Raw genomic sequence first — 11,265 nt, 5'->3', positions numbered from 1 at the left:
CTCCCTCAGTGTCTCTTCTCTCCTTCTCCCTCTCTCCAATTCCACACCCCTTTCCTCTATACTTGATTTTGTGGACTAGATCCCTTATCGGATGCACGAAGTTCCCCAGCCAGTGGGCAGGTAGGTAGGTGTAGGTTTGGAGGGGCTCCGTCTGCTGCTGGTGGCTGAGGCAAACACGTCAGGTATTCTTCTTTTTCACCTCCCTCTCCTTCAAAACCACAACATGAAAACCATTTCTTCCCCCAGAGGATATTATGAGGATGTTCGATTGGGAAGCAGAGGAGGGGGATCAGACAGGCTACTGTCTGCTGGGAGCGTCAGGAGGAAGACATTTGCCCTCAGATTCTCACATTGTTGAACACACTCTGACTTCAATATACAATCTGGATTTTCTGGCTTCAGCTTATAATAACATTCTACAAAACAGGTTACACAAAGTCCTCCAAGTTAAAACAATACACAAACAGTGAAAACAAATTCCAGTATTTTTCTTCTATAAAAGCAAAGTAATTTAACAGTCTGGCCCTCTGATTGCATTAAATCCCACACTGTACAACATCAGCTCACTCATCAGTGCAGTAATATTAAAGGAAAACAATGTTGAAGCCAGATTTAAAGGGACATGAATGAGTTTGGAGTTTCTACTGGATGTTCCTCCTGACAGAGCTTTAAGTTTACCCAAGTCTGTGGCCATCCAAGCCTGTTTAAAATGGTGCAGAGCAGCACCTTGCAACTATGACGCCACCTAACGGCGTTTACTAGTAGCTGCAAGATCTCACAGGTGTATTATTTAATCATCATGGAGGATTTTGTTAACCACAGATATTTTCATTTTTGCATTTACTTTAGCCAATATTCAGTGTGCTGCTCTACATTATAAAAAGCATCTTTAAAAGTAACTTCATAATTAGCCAGTATCTTTTGCACTCATTCTGGCTTAACTGTCAGATTACTTTAAACACACATTTTTACAAACATATATGTTATTTCAAGAGAGGTGGCAGATCAGCATCAAAACATACTTTACGTAATAAAAGTAAAAGTAATTCTTACACAGAATGGCCAGTTTCAGAATAATGCATAGTATATTTCTGGATTGTAGTTAATAATGCATTAATGTGTTCAGAACTTAAATGCTGCAGCTGGTGAAAGTGAAGCTGATTCTTTTTCCTCCCGGGTAGTTTTCAAATTTCTCCCTGGGGATGAATAAAGTTTTATCATAATCTACATGATAATGACAATACATCATCATTTATTTGTTGGTTGTGTCATTCATTTGAATAGGCAAAGTAAGTACAGTCATCAAATCAATGCTGTGGAGTAGAAAATCTAATACTTGCCTTTGAATGATAGTGAAGTAGAAGTAGGCAGAAAATAGAAATACTCAAGCAGAGTACAATACCCCAAAACTGTACTCAGACAAAGTACCTGAATAAATGTACTTAGTTACTTTGCACCACTGGACTGGACACCACTCCTATCCATCCATCCATCCATTATCTATACACTGCTTAATCCTCACTAGGGTTGTGGGGGGGCTGGAGCCTGTCCAGCTGACTTAGGGCGAAGGCAGGGGACACCCTGGACAGGTCACCAGTCTATCGCAGGGCCACACTTAGAGACAGACAACCAAGCACATTCACATTCACACCTACGGACAATTAACCTCAACATATTTTTGGACCTTGTGGGAGGAAGCCGGAGAACCTGGAGAGAACCCACGCTGCACGGGGAGAACATGCAAACTCCACGCAGAAAGAACCAGCAACCTTCTTGCTGCAAAGCAACAGTGCTACCAACTGTGCCACCTTGCAGCTCTGTTTCTGCTCCTAAAATACAGGATATTTTGATTAGTCAGACACAAGCCCAATCTATGTCAATAGCATTATTCATTGCTGCACTGCATTAGGACAACTGGTGGAAAGCGCCATCATCGGCAGACATCTTCACTTGTAGAAAAAGCAGAGGTGCAACTAATGCCATTAATGATGGCTCCTTTTTAGTCGAAAGAAATTTTTTTTTGGGGGTGCCCACGCTGAAAATATTGCTCCTTCCGGGGTGTCACAGAGTCTCATTACCATTTTTCAGCCTATTTCTATGTAGGCCAAATATTATCTTTTTGGGACCCTCACTATTATCATTTACTTAAAAAGGGAAGACTGCTATGCAGAAGTACACTCCTACACAGTATGGTAAGATTTTTATAGAACCTTCAGTTTATTAAAACTCAAAACAGTTGCTTAAGGTTATTCCTTTTTAATTGTTGATAAAGCTCCTCAGATAATTACTGCTTAAATTATATAAAATAAGTACATGTGGGATACTTGTGTCAAAAAGTGTCCTTGTTCTGCTACCTAGTTGAGACATCACACTGTGTCCATCCAGCCTTTTTGTTTCTTTCTTTTGGCTGCGCATTCTGTGTCAGTCTTCATTGTTCTGCAGTTTGTCCCACTTGTTACCAGAACTCTGGAGTGCAGGTTTTATCAGTTTTTAAGAGCCTGTGCAAAAGCTAAGTCTACATCATACACACTTTAACTAATAAAAGCATATAGTAAACAAAATCCCTATTCACATATAAAGGGAAGATGCATTTTTATACAGTCTATACACTTACAATGGCAATGACATGAAATCAGTGTGTAAGCATTTTCTGGTTCTGTAAAAAAGTTCTGCCAGAAGAATAGTTACTGGATGTAATTTCAGGTCTAAGATTGCGTTTGTAGGCCTTTAAAGAGCTTCACTATTGGTGTTGTGTTGTTGGCAGCAGGTTGTGGCCACTTCAGGCCACCCCTGCTGTCTACCATTAAGTGTACAAGTTTCAGGACCCTTGTATAATGCATTATGAGTCATTGTTAGCGTTGGCACCTGCTTGTCCTGCTATTAAAATGCCTGCTGTCAAAAACATCAAAAACTCCTACCCAACAACCTGTCGAGGCAGATGGCCGCCCTCCCTGAGCCTGGTTACGCTGAAAGTATTCCCTTCCTGGCAAAAAGAAGCTGTTTTTTTTTTGTTTTGTTTTTTCTCTCCATAAAACTGTTGCAAAGTCTTGGCTGAAACACAATCTAGAGAAATCTGGATTTGTTGGTCCCTCTGTGCACATTCTGGAAGGTCAACGTGAAGCCCCTTGAGATGGTACATATTTCGAACTGGTGCCATACAAATGCATTTGAATTGTGCTGAGTTCAGAAATCAAAATATGCATTGACTACAGAAAGAGAAGAAAATAAACATCTAACGTCAGTCAAATTCAAAAGGTGAAGAAACCTACCTTTCTCTACAGTGCGCCAATGTGTCTTTTGAGGCAGTTTTTGACTTTTTAAAAAAAAAAAGTAAAATTATTTTTAACTAACAAGAAACGGTTGTGGTAAATTGCTGTTCAGTAGTGATGGGTAGATGAGGTCTCATGAAGCGTTGTGGGACATTACCAAAACTGTATTGATAAGGTGTTGGTACTGTGTCACTGTGTTGCTCAATACTGACACCTGCTGGATCTTAAAAATCCTTACAGGCAACCGAGTTGACAGGCTCAGCTGACATACTGATTTAATGACCTAGTATATACAATAATATAATTTAAGTTATTTTATATCGTATTATTTTATATCTTAATTTATTTAATATCTTTAAAATTTACAGTCAATAAATAATGTGAACTTGTGCCGTAACATGCGAAAATCTAAGTGAAAGTGTTCTGGATGTGAGGATGCTTATCAACTTGTCCTTGAGGCAAGGAGGGCATTTGTTTATTTATTTTTTAATAATAATTTTTTTTAATTCAAAAAAATCAATTGTTCCAATGTCTTGGTATTAAAGCGATTACGTTTTTTTTGATGCAAGTTCTCCAGGAACAGGATTAAACAACAAGTAAATAAAAACGAATACCTTATTTGCCGATATAAGATCAAAATGGTCCCTCAAGACGGGAACCTTTCTTTTTCTTTTGGGCTCCATAATAGCTTGGAAAGAGCTAGTTTCAAAAGATCTGTGATTCTTTAGTCAGAGATGCATCCCGTTGACAGATACGCTTCCTTAAAAACACAGTTTGGCGCCTCAGTGACAGAGGGTCTGACTCATGTATAAAAGATGGATGTAGCTACCGTGACGTCACTCGTTGGTTTCTGCACTGAGAAAATGAAGTCAGGGTTTTGCTACTTCCTGGTTGACATCTTGGATTTTTGGAGCCAGTGACACAAAAATCGTCGGAGGGGGGCGGAGCCATATGAGCAGCGATTGGTCAGATGGATTGAGAGGCAGGCCCTCTCTGCCCGCCCACATTTACCCCCTTCTGCTCGCTTCATCTGTGTCGTCACTGCCGACTGTCAATCAAGCCAGCCACGCCCCTTGCCCCGCAAAATTTCGACGATTTTAAAAAAATTCAGTATTGATTTATTTTTAGATTGGCCATCTGATCTCTGAATTTGATTATGAAAACTAATAAGAAAAAAGTCCTGAGCTGGAGGAATGCAGTATTTCGTGATCTGTGATCACTTCTTTTCCAATTCAAGTCTATGGGAGCCAGGGCTTTTTGGAGCCAGCAGCTTGCGGACATAGGTTTTTGACACTTCCAGGTTGGCTTCATTTTTCAGGGCCGGTTGCTACGGCCATCTTTTATACAGTCTATGGTCTGACTGCAGCCCGGAGCCAAGCCAAAGCATAGACTGTATAAAAGATGGACGTAGCTACCGTGACGTCACCCATTGGTTTCTGCACTGAGAAAATGAAGCCGGGTTTTGCTACTTCCTGGTTGACATCTTGGATTTTTGGAGGCAGTGACGCAAAAATCGTTGGAGGGGGGCGGAACCATAGGAGCAGCGATTGATCAGACGGATTGAGAGGCAGGCCCTCTCTGCCCGCCCACATTTACCGCCTTCTGCTGGCTTCATCTGTATGGTCCTGCCAACTGTCAATCAAGCCAGCCATGCCCCTTGCCCAGCAAAATTTTGACAATTTTTAAAAAATTCAGTATTGATTAATTTTCAGATTGGCCACCTGATCTCTGGACTTGACCATGAAAACTAATTTTTAAAAAAATCCTGAGCTGGAGGAATGCGGTATTTCGTGATCTGTGATCACTTCTTTTCCATTTCATTTCTATGGGAGCCAGGACTTTTTGGAGCCAGGACTAGCGGACGTAGTGATATTGCAGGTTTTTGACACTTCCGGGTTGGCTTCATTTTTCAGGGCCGGTTGCTACGTCCATCTTTTATACAGTCTATGAGCCAAAGCCGCTACAAACCACACCCCTACAAACTACGCCTACATGACCCTGTGGCTGTGGAGTTCCACAGCATGTGGAAAGTAAACAGAAGGGAAATAAAGCAATAGTGCAATAACGAGAGCAATTTTAACAACTTTAACTGTTGATTCACAACATTAAATGCCTTCCAATGCAAACAATGCGCTTCAAACAATAAATTGATCTAAAAAAACAAACAAACAAACAAAAAAAGGGAAAGTAATGTAATTAAATAGGACTGCAAATGAAAACTAGCTTTCCGCTAAATCTGGTGCATGCATCTTTTCTTTTTTGACTAATGTACACAACGTTATTTTGAACTAAAATTAAATCATTCCCACGCATAAATATCTCGTGGCCACGAATTACTAATGCATGGGAACGAGTTATTTTCGTTCTTATCGATGTCACCAGACGGGCTCCGTAAAATTCACATTGTCTTTCCTTTATTTTTGTCTTTATCAGTTTCTCTACCATTGTCTTCGCTGCTACCTCTTCGCTAGCGCATTCGCCGCTAACTGTTAGCAGTATTCGCTAAGACACCCCCGCTTTGACACGCTGTCAAAAAATCCTGACGAGGACCCCAAATGTCGTTCCCTCCAGCTGTATGTCCGTCTGGGATGTTGTCATAGAGCCATGTTTCTGTTAAAGCAAACACACAGCAGTCCCTCCACTTTCTGCGGGTTTCTCTCAGTAAACGTAGCTCATCCAGCTTGTTGTGGAGTACAGAGCCCGTCTGGTGACATTGATAAGAAATAAAAATAACTTGTTCCCACGCATTAGTAAATCGTGGCCACGAGTTATTAATGCGTGGGAACGACATAGTTAAGTCGTGGCCACGAGATATTAATGCGTGGTGTTAGACCCAATTCTTTAGTTGGAAGCCCAAGAACAAGCCGGAGAAATCTTCAGTTCTCAGTTGTATAATTTATTTATTTCAGTCACAGGTAAAGTGAGGCAGCGCTGGAATTCAGAGGGACAGAGAGGAATCTCATGTCCAGCTGAACTGAGTGTTTTCGGTTCCAGGTTACAGATATCTTCTTGGGCTGGGCCTGCCCCGAACATAGATAAGATTTAATTGGCCAGTTACTAATGGCGTGGACAGGCATACTTCTACGCTCTGTCCACGTCCTTGACATTTAGTAAGCAACGTGTGTGGATGTTGTTGGTACGGCGTGTAGCTAAAGTAACAATCGTATCTAATAGAAAAGAGGAGTTTCTGCTGTCTCCAAGTGTGCGAACCGGTTCTCACGGCCACATTATCTTCAAGGACATATGCTGTTCTCAGTAGGAAAATACGAAACAGAATCATAGGCTCAGTACAAAATACAGATTCAGAATACATAATAGCTCGAAACATACTTAATTCTAACAGTGGGAATGATGTAGTTAAGTTGTGGACACGAGTTGTTAATGCGTGGGAACGACATAGTTAAATTGTGGCCTCGCATTACTAATATGAAGAAACAAGAGAAGTTGTGGAGCAAATTTCACAGTGCCATACCAGCTGTCGATTAAGGATAACGGGCGTACTTGCATGAAACATGGAGCATTTTGATTTGATTTCATTTTATTTTAACCTTGGAATGAACTACACCGATATCCTCTTGTGATGAAACACCGTGTGATAATTATGTTGTGGCCACGACTTAACTATATCGTTCCCACGCATTAATATCTCGTGGCCACGATTTATTAATGCGTGGGAACGAGTTATTTTTCTTTCTTATCGATGTCACCAGACGGGCGCTGTAGATCTGACATAAAACTTCAGCTCATTTCCCCAGTGTGTTACAGTGGGTTTAGTTTTGAAAAAGTGACATTTATGAATAAAATGTTAACCCATTACTAATAAGTCGTTAATACCATAATCAATTTTCCTATCATCTATGTTTATCCCAAACTGAATTTCTTTTATAGTTAAAGGACTAAACTGAATTCCCTTGAACTGAAGCCAACCCTGAAAATCCAGCCAAAAACTCTGTATCACATTACAAAAAAAGAAAAGATGCTCCAAGTCCTCATTTTCAGTGTTGCAAAACACACATTTTCCAGTATCTATTTTGAATTTATGCTTTAAAAATTCACTAGTTGGGTAAATTTTGTTTATAATTTTGAAGTGAATTTCCTTCACTTTAAATTGGACCGGGAAGGAAAGATAATTGCATCTAATCTTTTTTAATTTCTTCTTTGTTGAAGTCTTTAAGGATGGAATTTCTCATTACAGCGTTAGGAAAGCAGCATTTTAGTAAAGCGCATCTTAGAAATTTGTTACTACATTTGGGCTGACAGAAATCAATGCCGTCAATCCAAAGTTGTCTCAGCTGAGGGGAAACATTTGAATAATATATATCCTGTTTGATCATAGACTGAAGAGATAATGGAATAGCTTTTGCTGTTTGATTGTATTTTTTCTTCATACAATGAATATGAAATTTCTCACAGAACTCCAGATGCTGTAAAATATTTCCTTCATCATTTAGAAAGTGGGCGACAGCCCATACACCTTTTGAAAACCATTCAGTAATAAAAACAGATTTTCTGTTGATTATGTATCTGCTATTCCATACTGGAAAATTGAGTGCTGTAAAATTATGTTTGAAGATTAATTTCCAGTAAAGCAAGGTCTGTTGATGAAAATCAGAGTTTCACTGGCAATTTGCTCAACTCAAAGTCACATTTTAAAGAAAGTTAAGTCCTCCCATCTTATTAAAAATCAAGTTGGGTATGTCATACCAAATAGAGTAGATATTGGAGAGTAGGAAGACGGTCCTGCTGGTCTGGAAGGGTTAGCCTTTAGCCGAGCATTGATTCGGCTCTCTACCTCCCATAGACGAAGGGAGGGGAGGTGCCACAGGGGCCCCTGCTGGAATCTGATTGGCCCCCTCCCTTCCAGCTGAATGGTGTCATTTAGTCTCTGCTACAGCAGCAGCAGAGCTCAGAAATGCCAGAAAGAGGAGCAGCCAGCATGGTTAGTTAACTGAACCCTGTTCAGGACTTCCATGTTGCCATATGTAGAAGGTCTCTGGGGGTCCACTGGACCCCAAGAAAGAATATGTGCAAAATAATTGTTGGTATTCATTATAGAATTTTGTACGATATTAAATACATTTTCTGATAAGTAGACATATTTTTGGCTCCAAATGTATGACAAATGCCCCTCTTTTTATATTTAAAAATCAAAAAACAATAGTTGTCGCCTAAACCAAATGGCCTGGGGTCCAAAAGACCCCAAAAGTCCTGAATAGTTAAGAAGAAGCCATGTGAGGGTCAGACCAGTGAACCTAGACAGACAGGGTCAGGGGGACAGCAGCTGTAGCCCATCATCAGCACCAGGTGAAACACAGAGCAGGACAGACATTCCTCAGAGCAAATTAAGAACAACATTGTTAATATAAAAGAGGAGAGCATTGTGCTTATGGGTGTATTTACATGTATGTATTATTTTCATTCACTCTGAGCCACCAGGTTGTTATTAACATGAGTCTTCACACTGTGAATCAGTTTGAGTGTCATGAGATGCTTTTGAAAGAAGCAATTATTGTACATTCCATATTGTACAAGTACGTTCTGACCAGAAACCTTTTCCAGATCATGTTTATTTTGTTAGATCTATTGAATCAGGTTAGGTATATATTTAGTCATGCAATGTGAGTACAAGTAAAGAACACTTCTCGAGAAATTGCTTTTGGCTACATCTACGAAGAACGCAATAATTGGGTGCCCCCCAAAATACAGCATTGGCCGGTCCAGAGGAGGGAGGACGTGTGGCCGGTCCAGAGGAGGGAGGACGTCTGGCCGGTCCAGAGGAGATGGTGGCCTGTGTAGAAGAGGGAGGATATGTGGCTGGTCCAGAGGAGGGAGGATATGTGGCTGGTTCAGAGGAGGGAGGATGTCTGGCCGGTCCAGAGGAGGGAGGATGTCTGGCCGGTCCAGAGGAGGGAGGATGTCTGGCCGGTCCAGAGGAGGGAGGATGTCTGGCTTGCCCAGAGGAGATGGTGGCCTGTGTAGCAGAGGGAGGATGTCTGGCTGGTCCAGAAGAGATGGTGGCTGGCATTTTGGTTTTCCTGGCCTGCTGCACCAATTTGTTTGCCACCAACAAATGCAGTCACGCACACACAGATGCACACACTCACCACGAGACTGTTAGATCCGGTTCTTTATTTGGAAGCCCAAGAACAAGCCGGAGAAATCTTCAGTTCTCAGATGCAGAATTTATTTAGGTCACAGGTAAAGTTTTGCAGCGCTGGAATTCAGAGGGACAGAGAGGAACCTCATGTCCGGCTGAACTGAGATTTTTCGGTTCCAGGTTACAGATATCTTCTTGGGCTGGGCCTGCCCCGAACATGGATAAGATTTAATTGGCCAGTTACTAATGGCGTGGACAGGCATCCTTCTGTGCTCTGTCCACGTCCTTGACATTTGGTAAGCAACGTGTGTGGATGTTGTTGGTACGGCGTGTAGCTAAAGTAACAATCGTATCTAATAGAAAAGAGGAGTTTCCGATATCTCCAAGTGTGCAAACCAGTTCTCACTGGCCACATTATCTTCAAGGACATAAGCTCAGTACAAAGTGAAAACTCAGAATACATAATAACTTGAAACTTAACTGATTATAAGAACCATAGGAATCATGGAAAAATACAGACTGAGAACACATAATAGCTTGAATCATACTTAATTATAACATTTCCCCCTTTTGACATGATTTTATCATGTCAATTAAATGAAGGTAGGAATGTTACCTTAATTGTATCACATCCTACAGCGGTAACCAACTCAACAGGGCCCCAAACTGCAAGTGATCATCCACCACAGGGTGCAACACAACCAGGCAGGAGATTTTTTGACATCCCCCTTTTGATATAATTCTATTATATCAACACAAAAAAAAAAAAAATCTCATGATCGTATAGTGGATATGTAAGCATGTCTTCATTGCATTGAGCATCCTATATGTATGCTGGTATGTGTAAGCTGCTCTTCATTGCTTTAACTTGCAGCAAGCAATTCTTCATTGCACATGCATGTGGAAATAATAAACAGACCAACGTTAATCAAACAAACAAACCATAATATTAAAAGCATAAGCTAAACATTTCATATCAGGAGTAAACGTCATGGTACTGGGAACAGAACCTCTTTCCCAGGAGCGTACAACCTTCTATAACTCTACTGATAACATTTCTGCCATGAGCACAATAATAATAAAAAGGCTATGAGTCTCACGCCACTACGTGTATGTGATGCTATATATGGATATGTGGTAACCTTAGCAGAATCAGTGTATTTACAGGGGTTCAGGGGTACCAATAACGGTCTTCGTCATCGTCGACATCCTTGTCAGCTTCAGTCTCATCCTCTCCGGGCTCAGAGAGGGAGACCAGTGGAACAGTTTCACCTGCATGCTGGGATAATTGATAAGGAGGAGGTGTGGGTAATTTATCATTACTGGCTGTGGTAATACACTTTAGACAGAGGTGCCTGATGCATGGTATGCAGCAACATCCACATAAGGTTAACACGGTTACTGCTGCAAGTAGTGAAATAAACTCAAACACAATTAACGGTTTCCACTTTTAAAGGTTCTATTTAGCCAATCGGAGAGGGCCTTATCAATCCCTGAATGTTCTGCTAACTCTTCAGACATGGTTTTAAGACCCGAAAGAGCTCAAGTTACGGAGCCGCTTGGGGCCGTGTTGTTCGGGATGAACACACAGCAATCTTGGGAAAACATAGCGCACACACCTCCTCTGTTAGCTAGCAGGAAATCAAGGACATTCTGTGTTGATAAGTCATCAGAGAAGTAGCAGCCAATTGTTCATGTATTCCAGTAATTTCCTCTCTAGTCATAGTAATACACTTTGAACATTAAAGTGAATGTAATTAATTCTCTCCACATTTTTGTTTATGGTCATCAGGCACACCTCTGGTGACTCCAATTGCATCTATGTAGTCGGGGAATTCTGATATACGGTAGATGAGCTACGTTTATCCCATTTCTGTGCTTTTACTTTAAAATATCGCC

Source organism: Stegastes partitus, unplaced genomic scaffold (assembly GCF_000690725.1).
Source record: "Stegastes partitus isolate 25-593 unplaced genomic scaffold, Stegastes_partitus-1.0.2 Scaffold396, whole genome shotgun sequence".
Taxonomy (NCBI): Eukaryota; Metazoa; Chordata; class Actinopteri; family Pomacentridae; genus Stegastes; species Stegastes partitus.
This window is presented reverse-complemented; position numbering follows the sequence as displayed.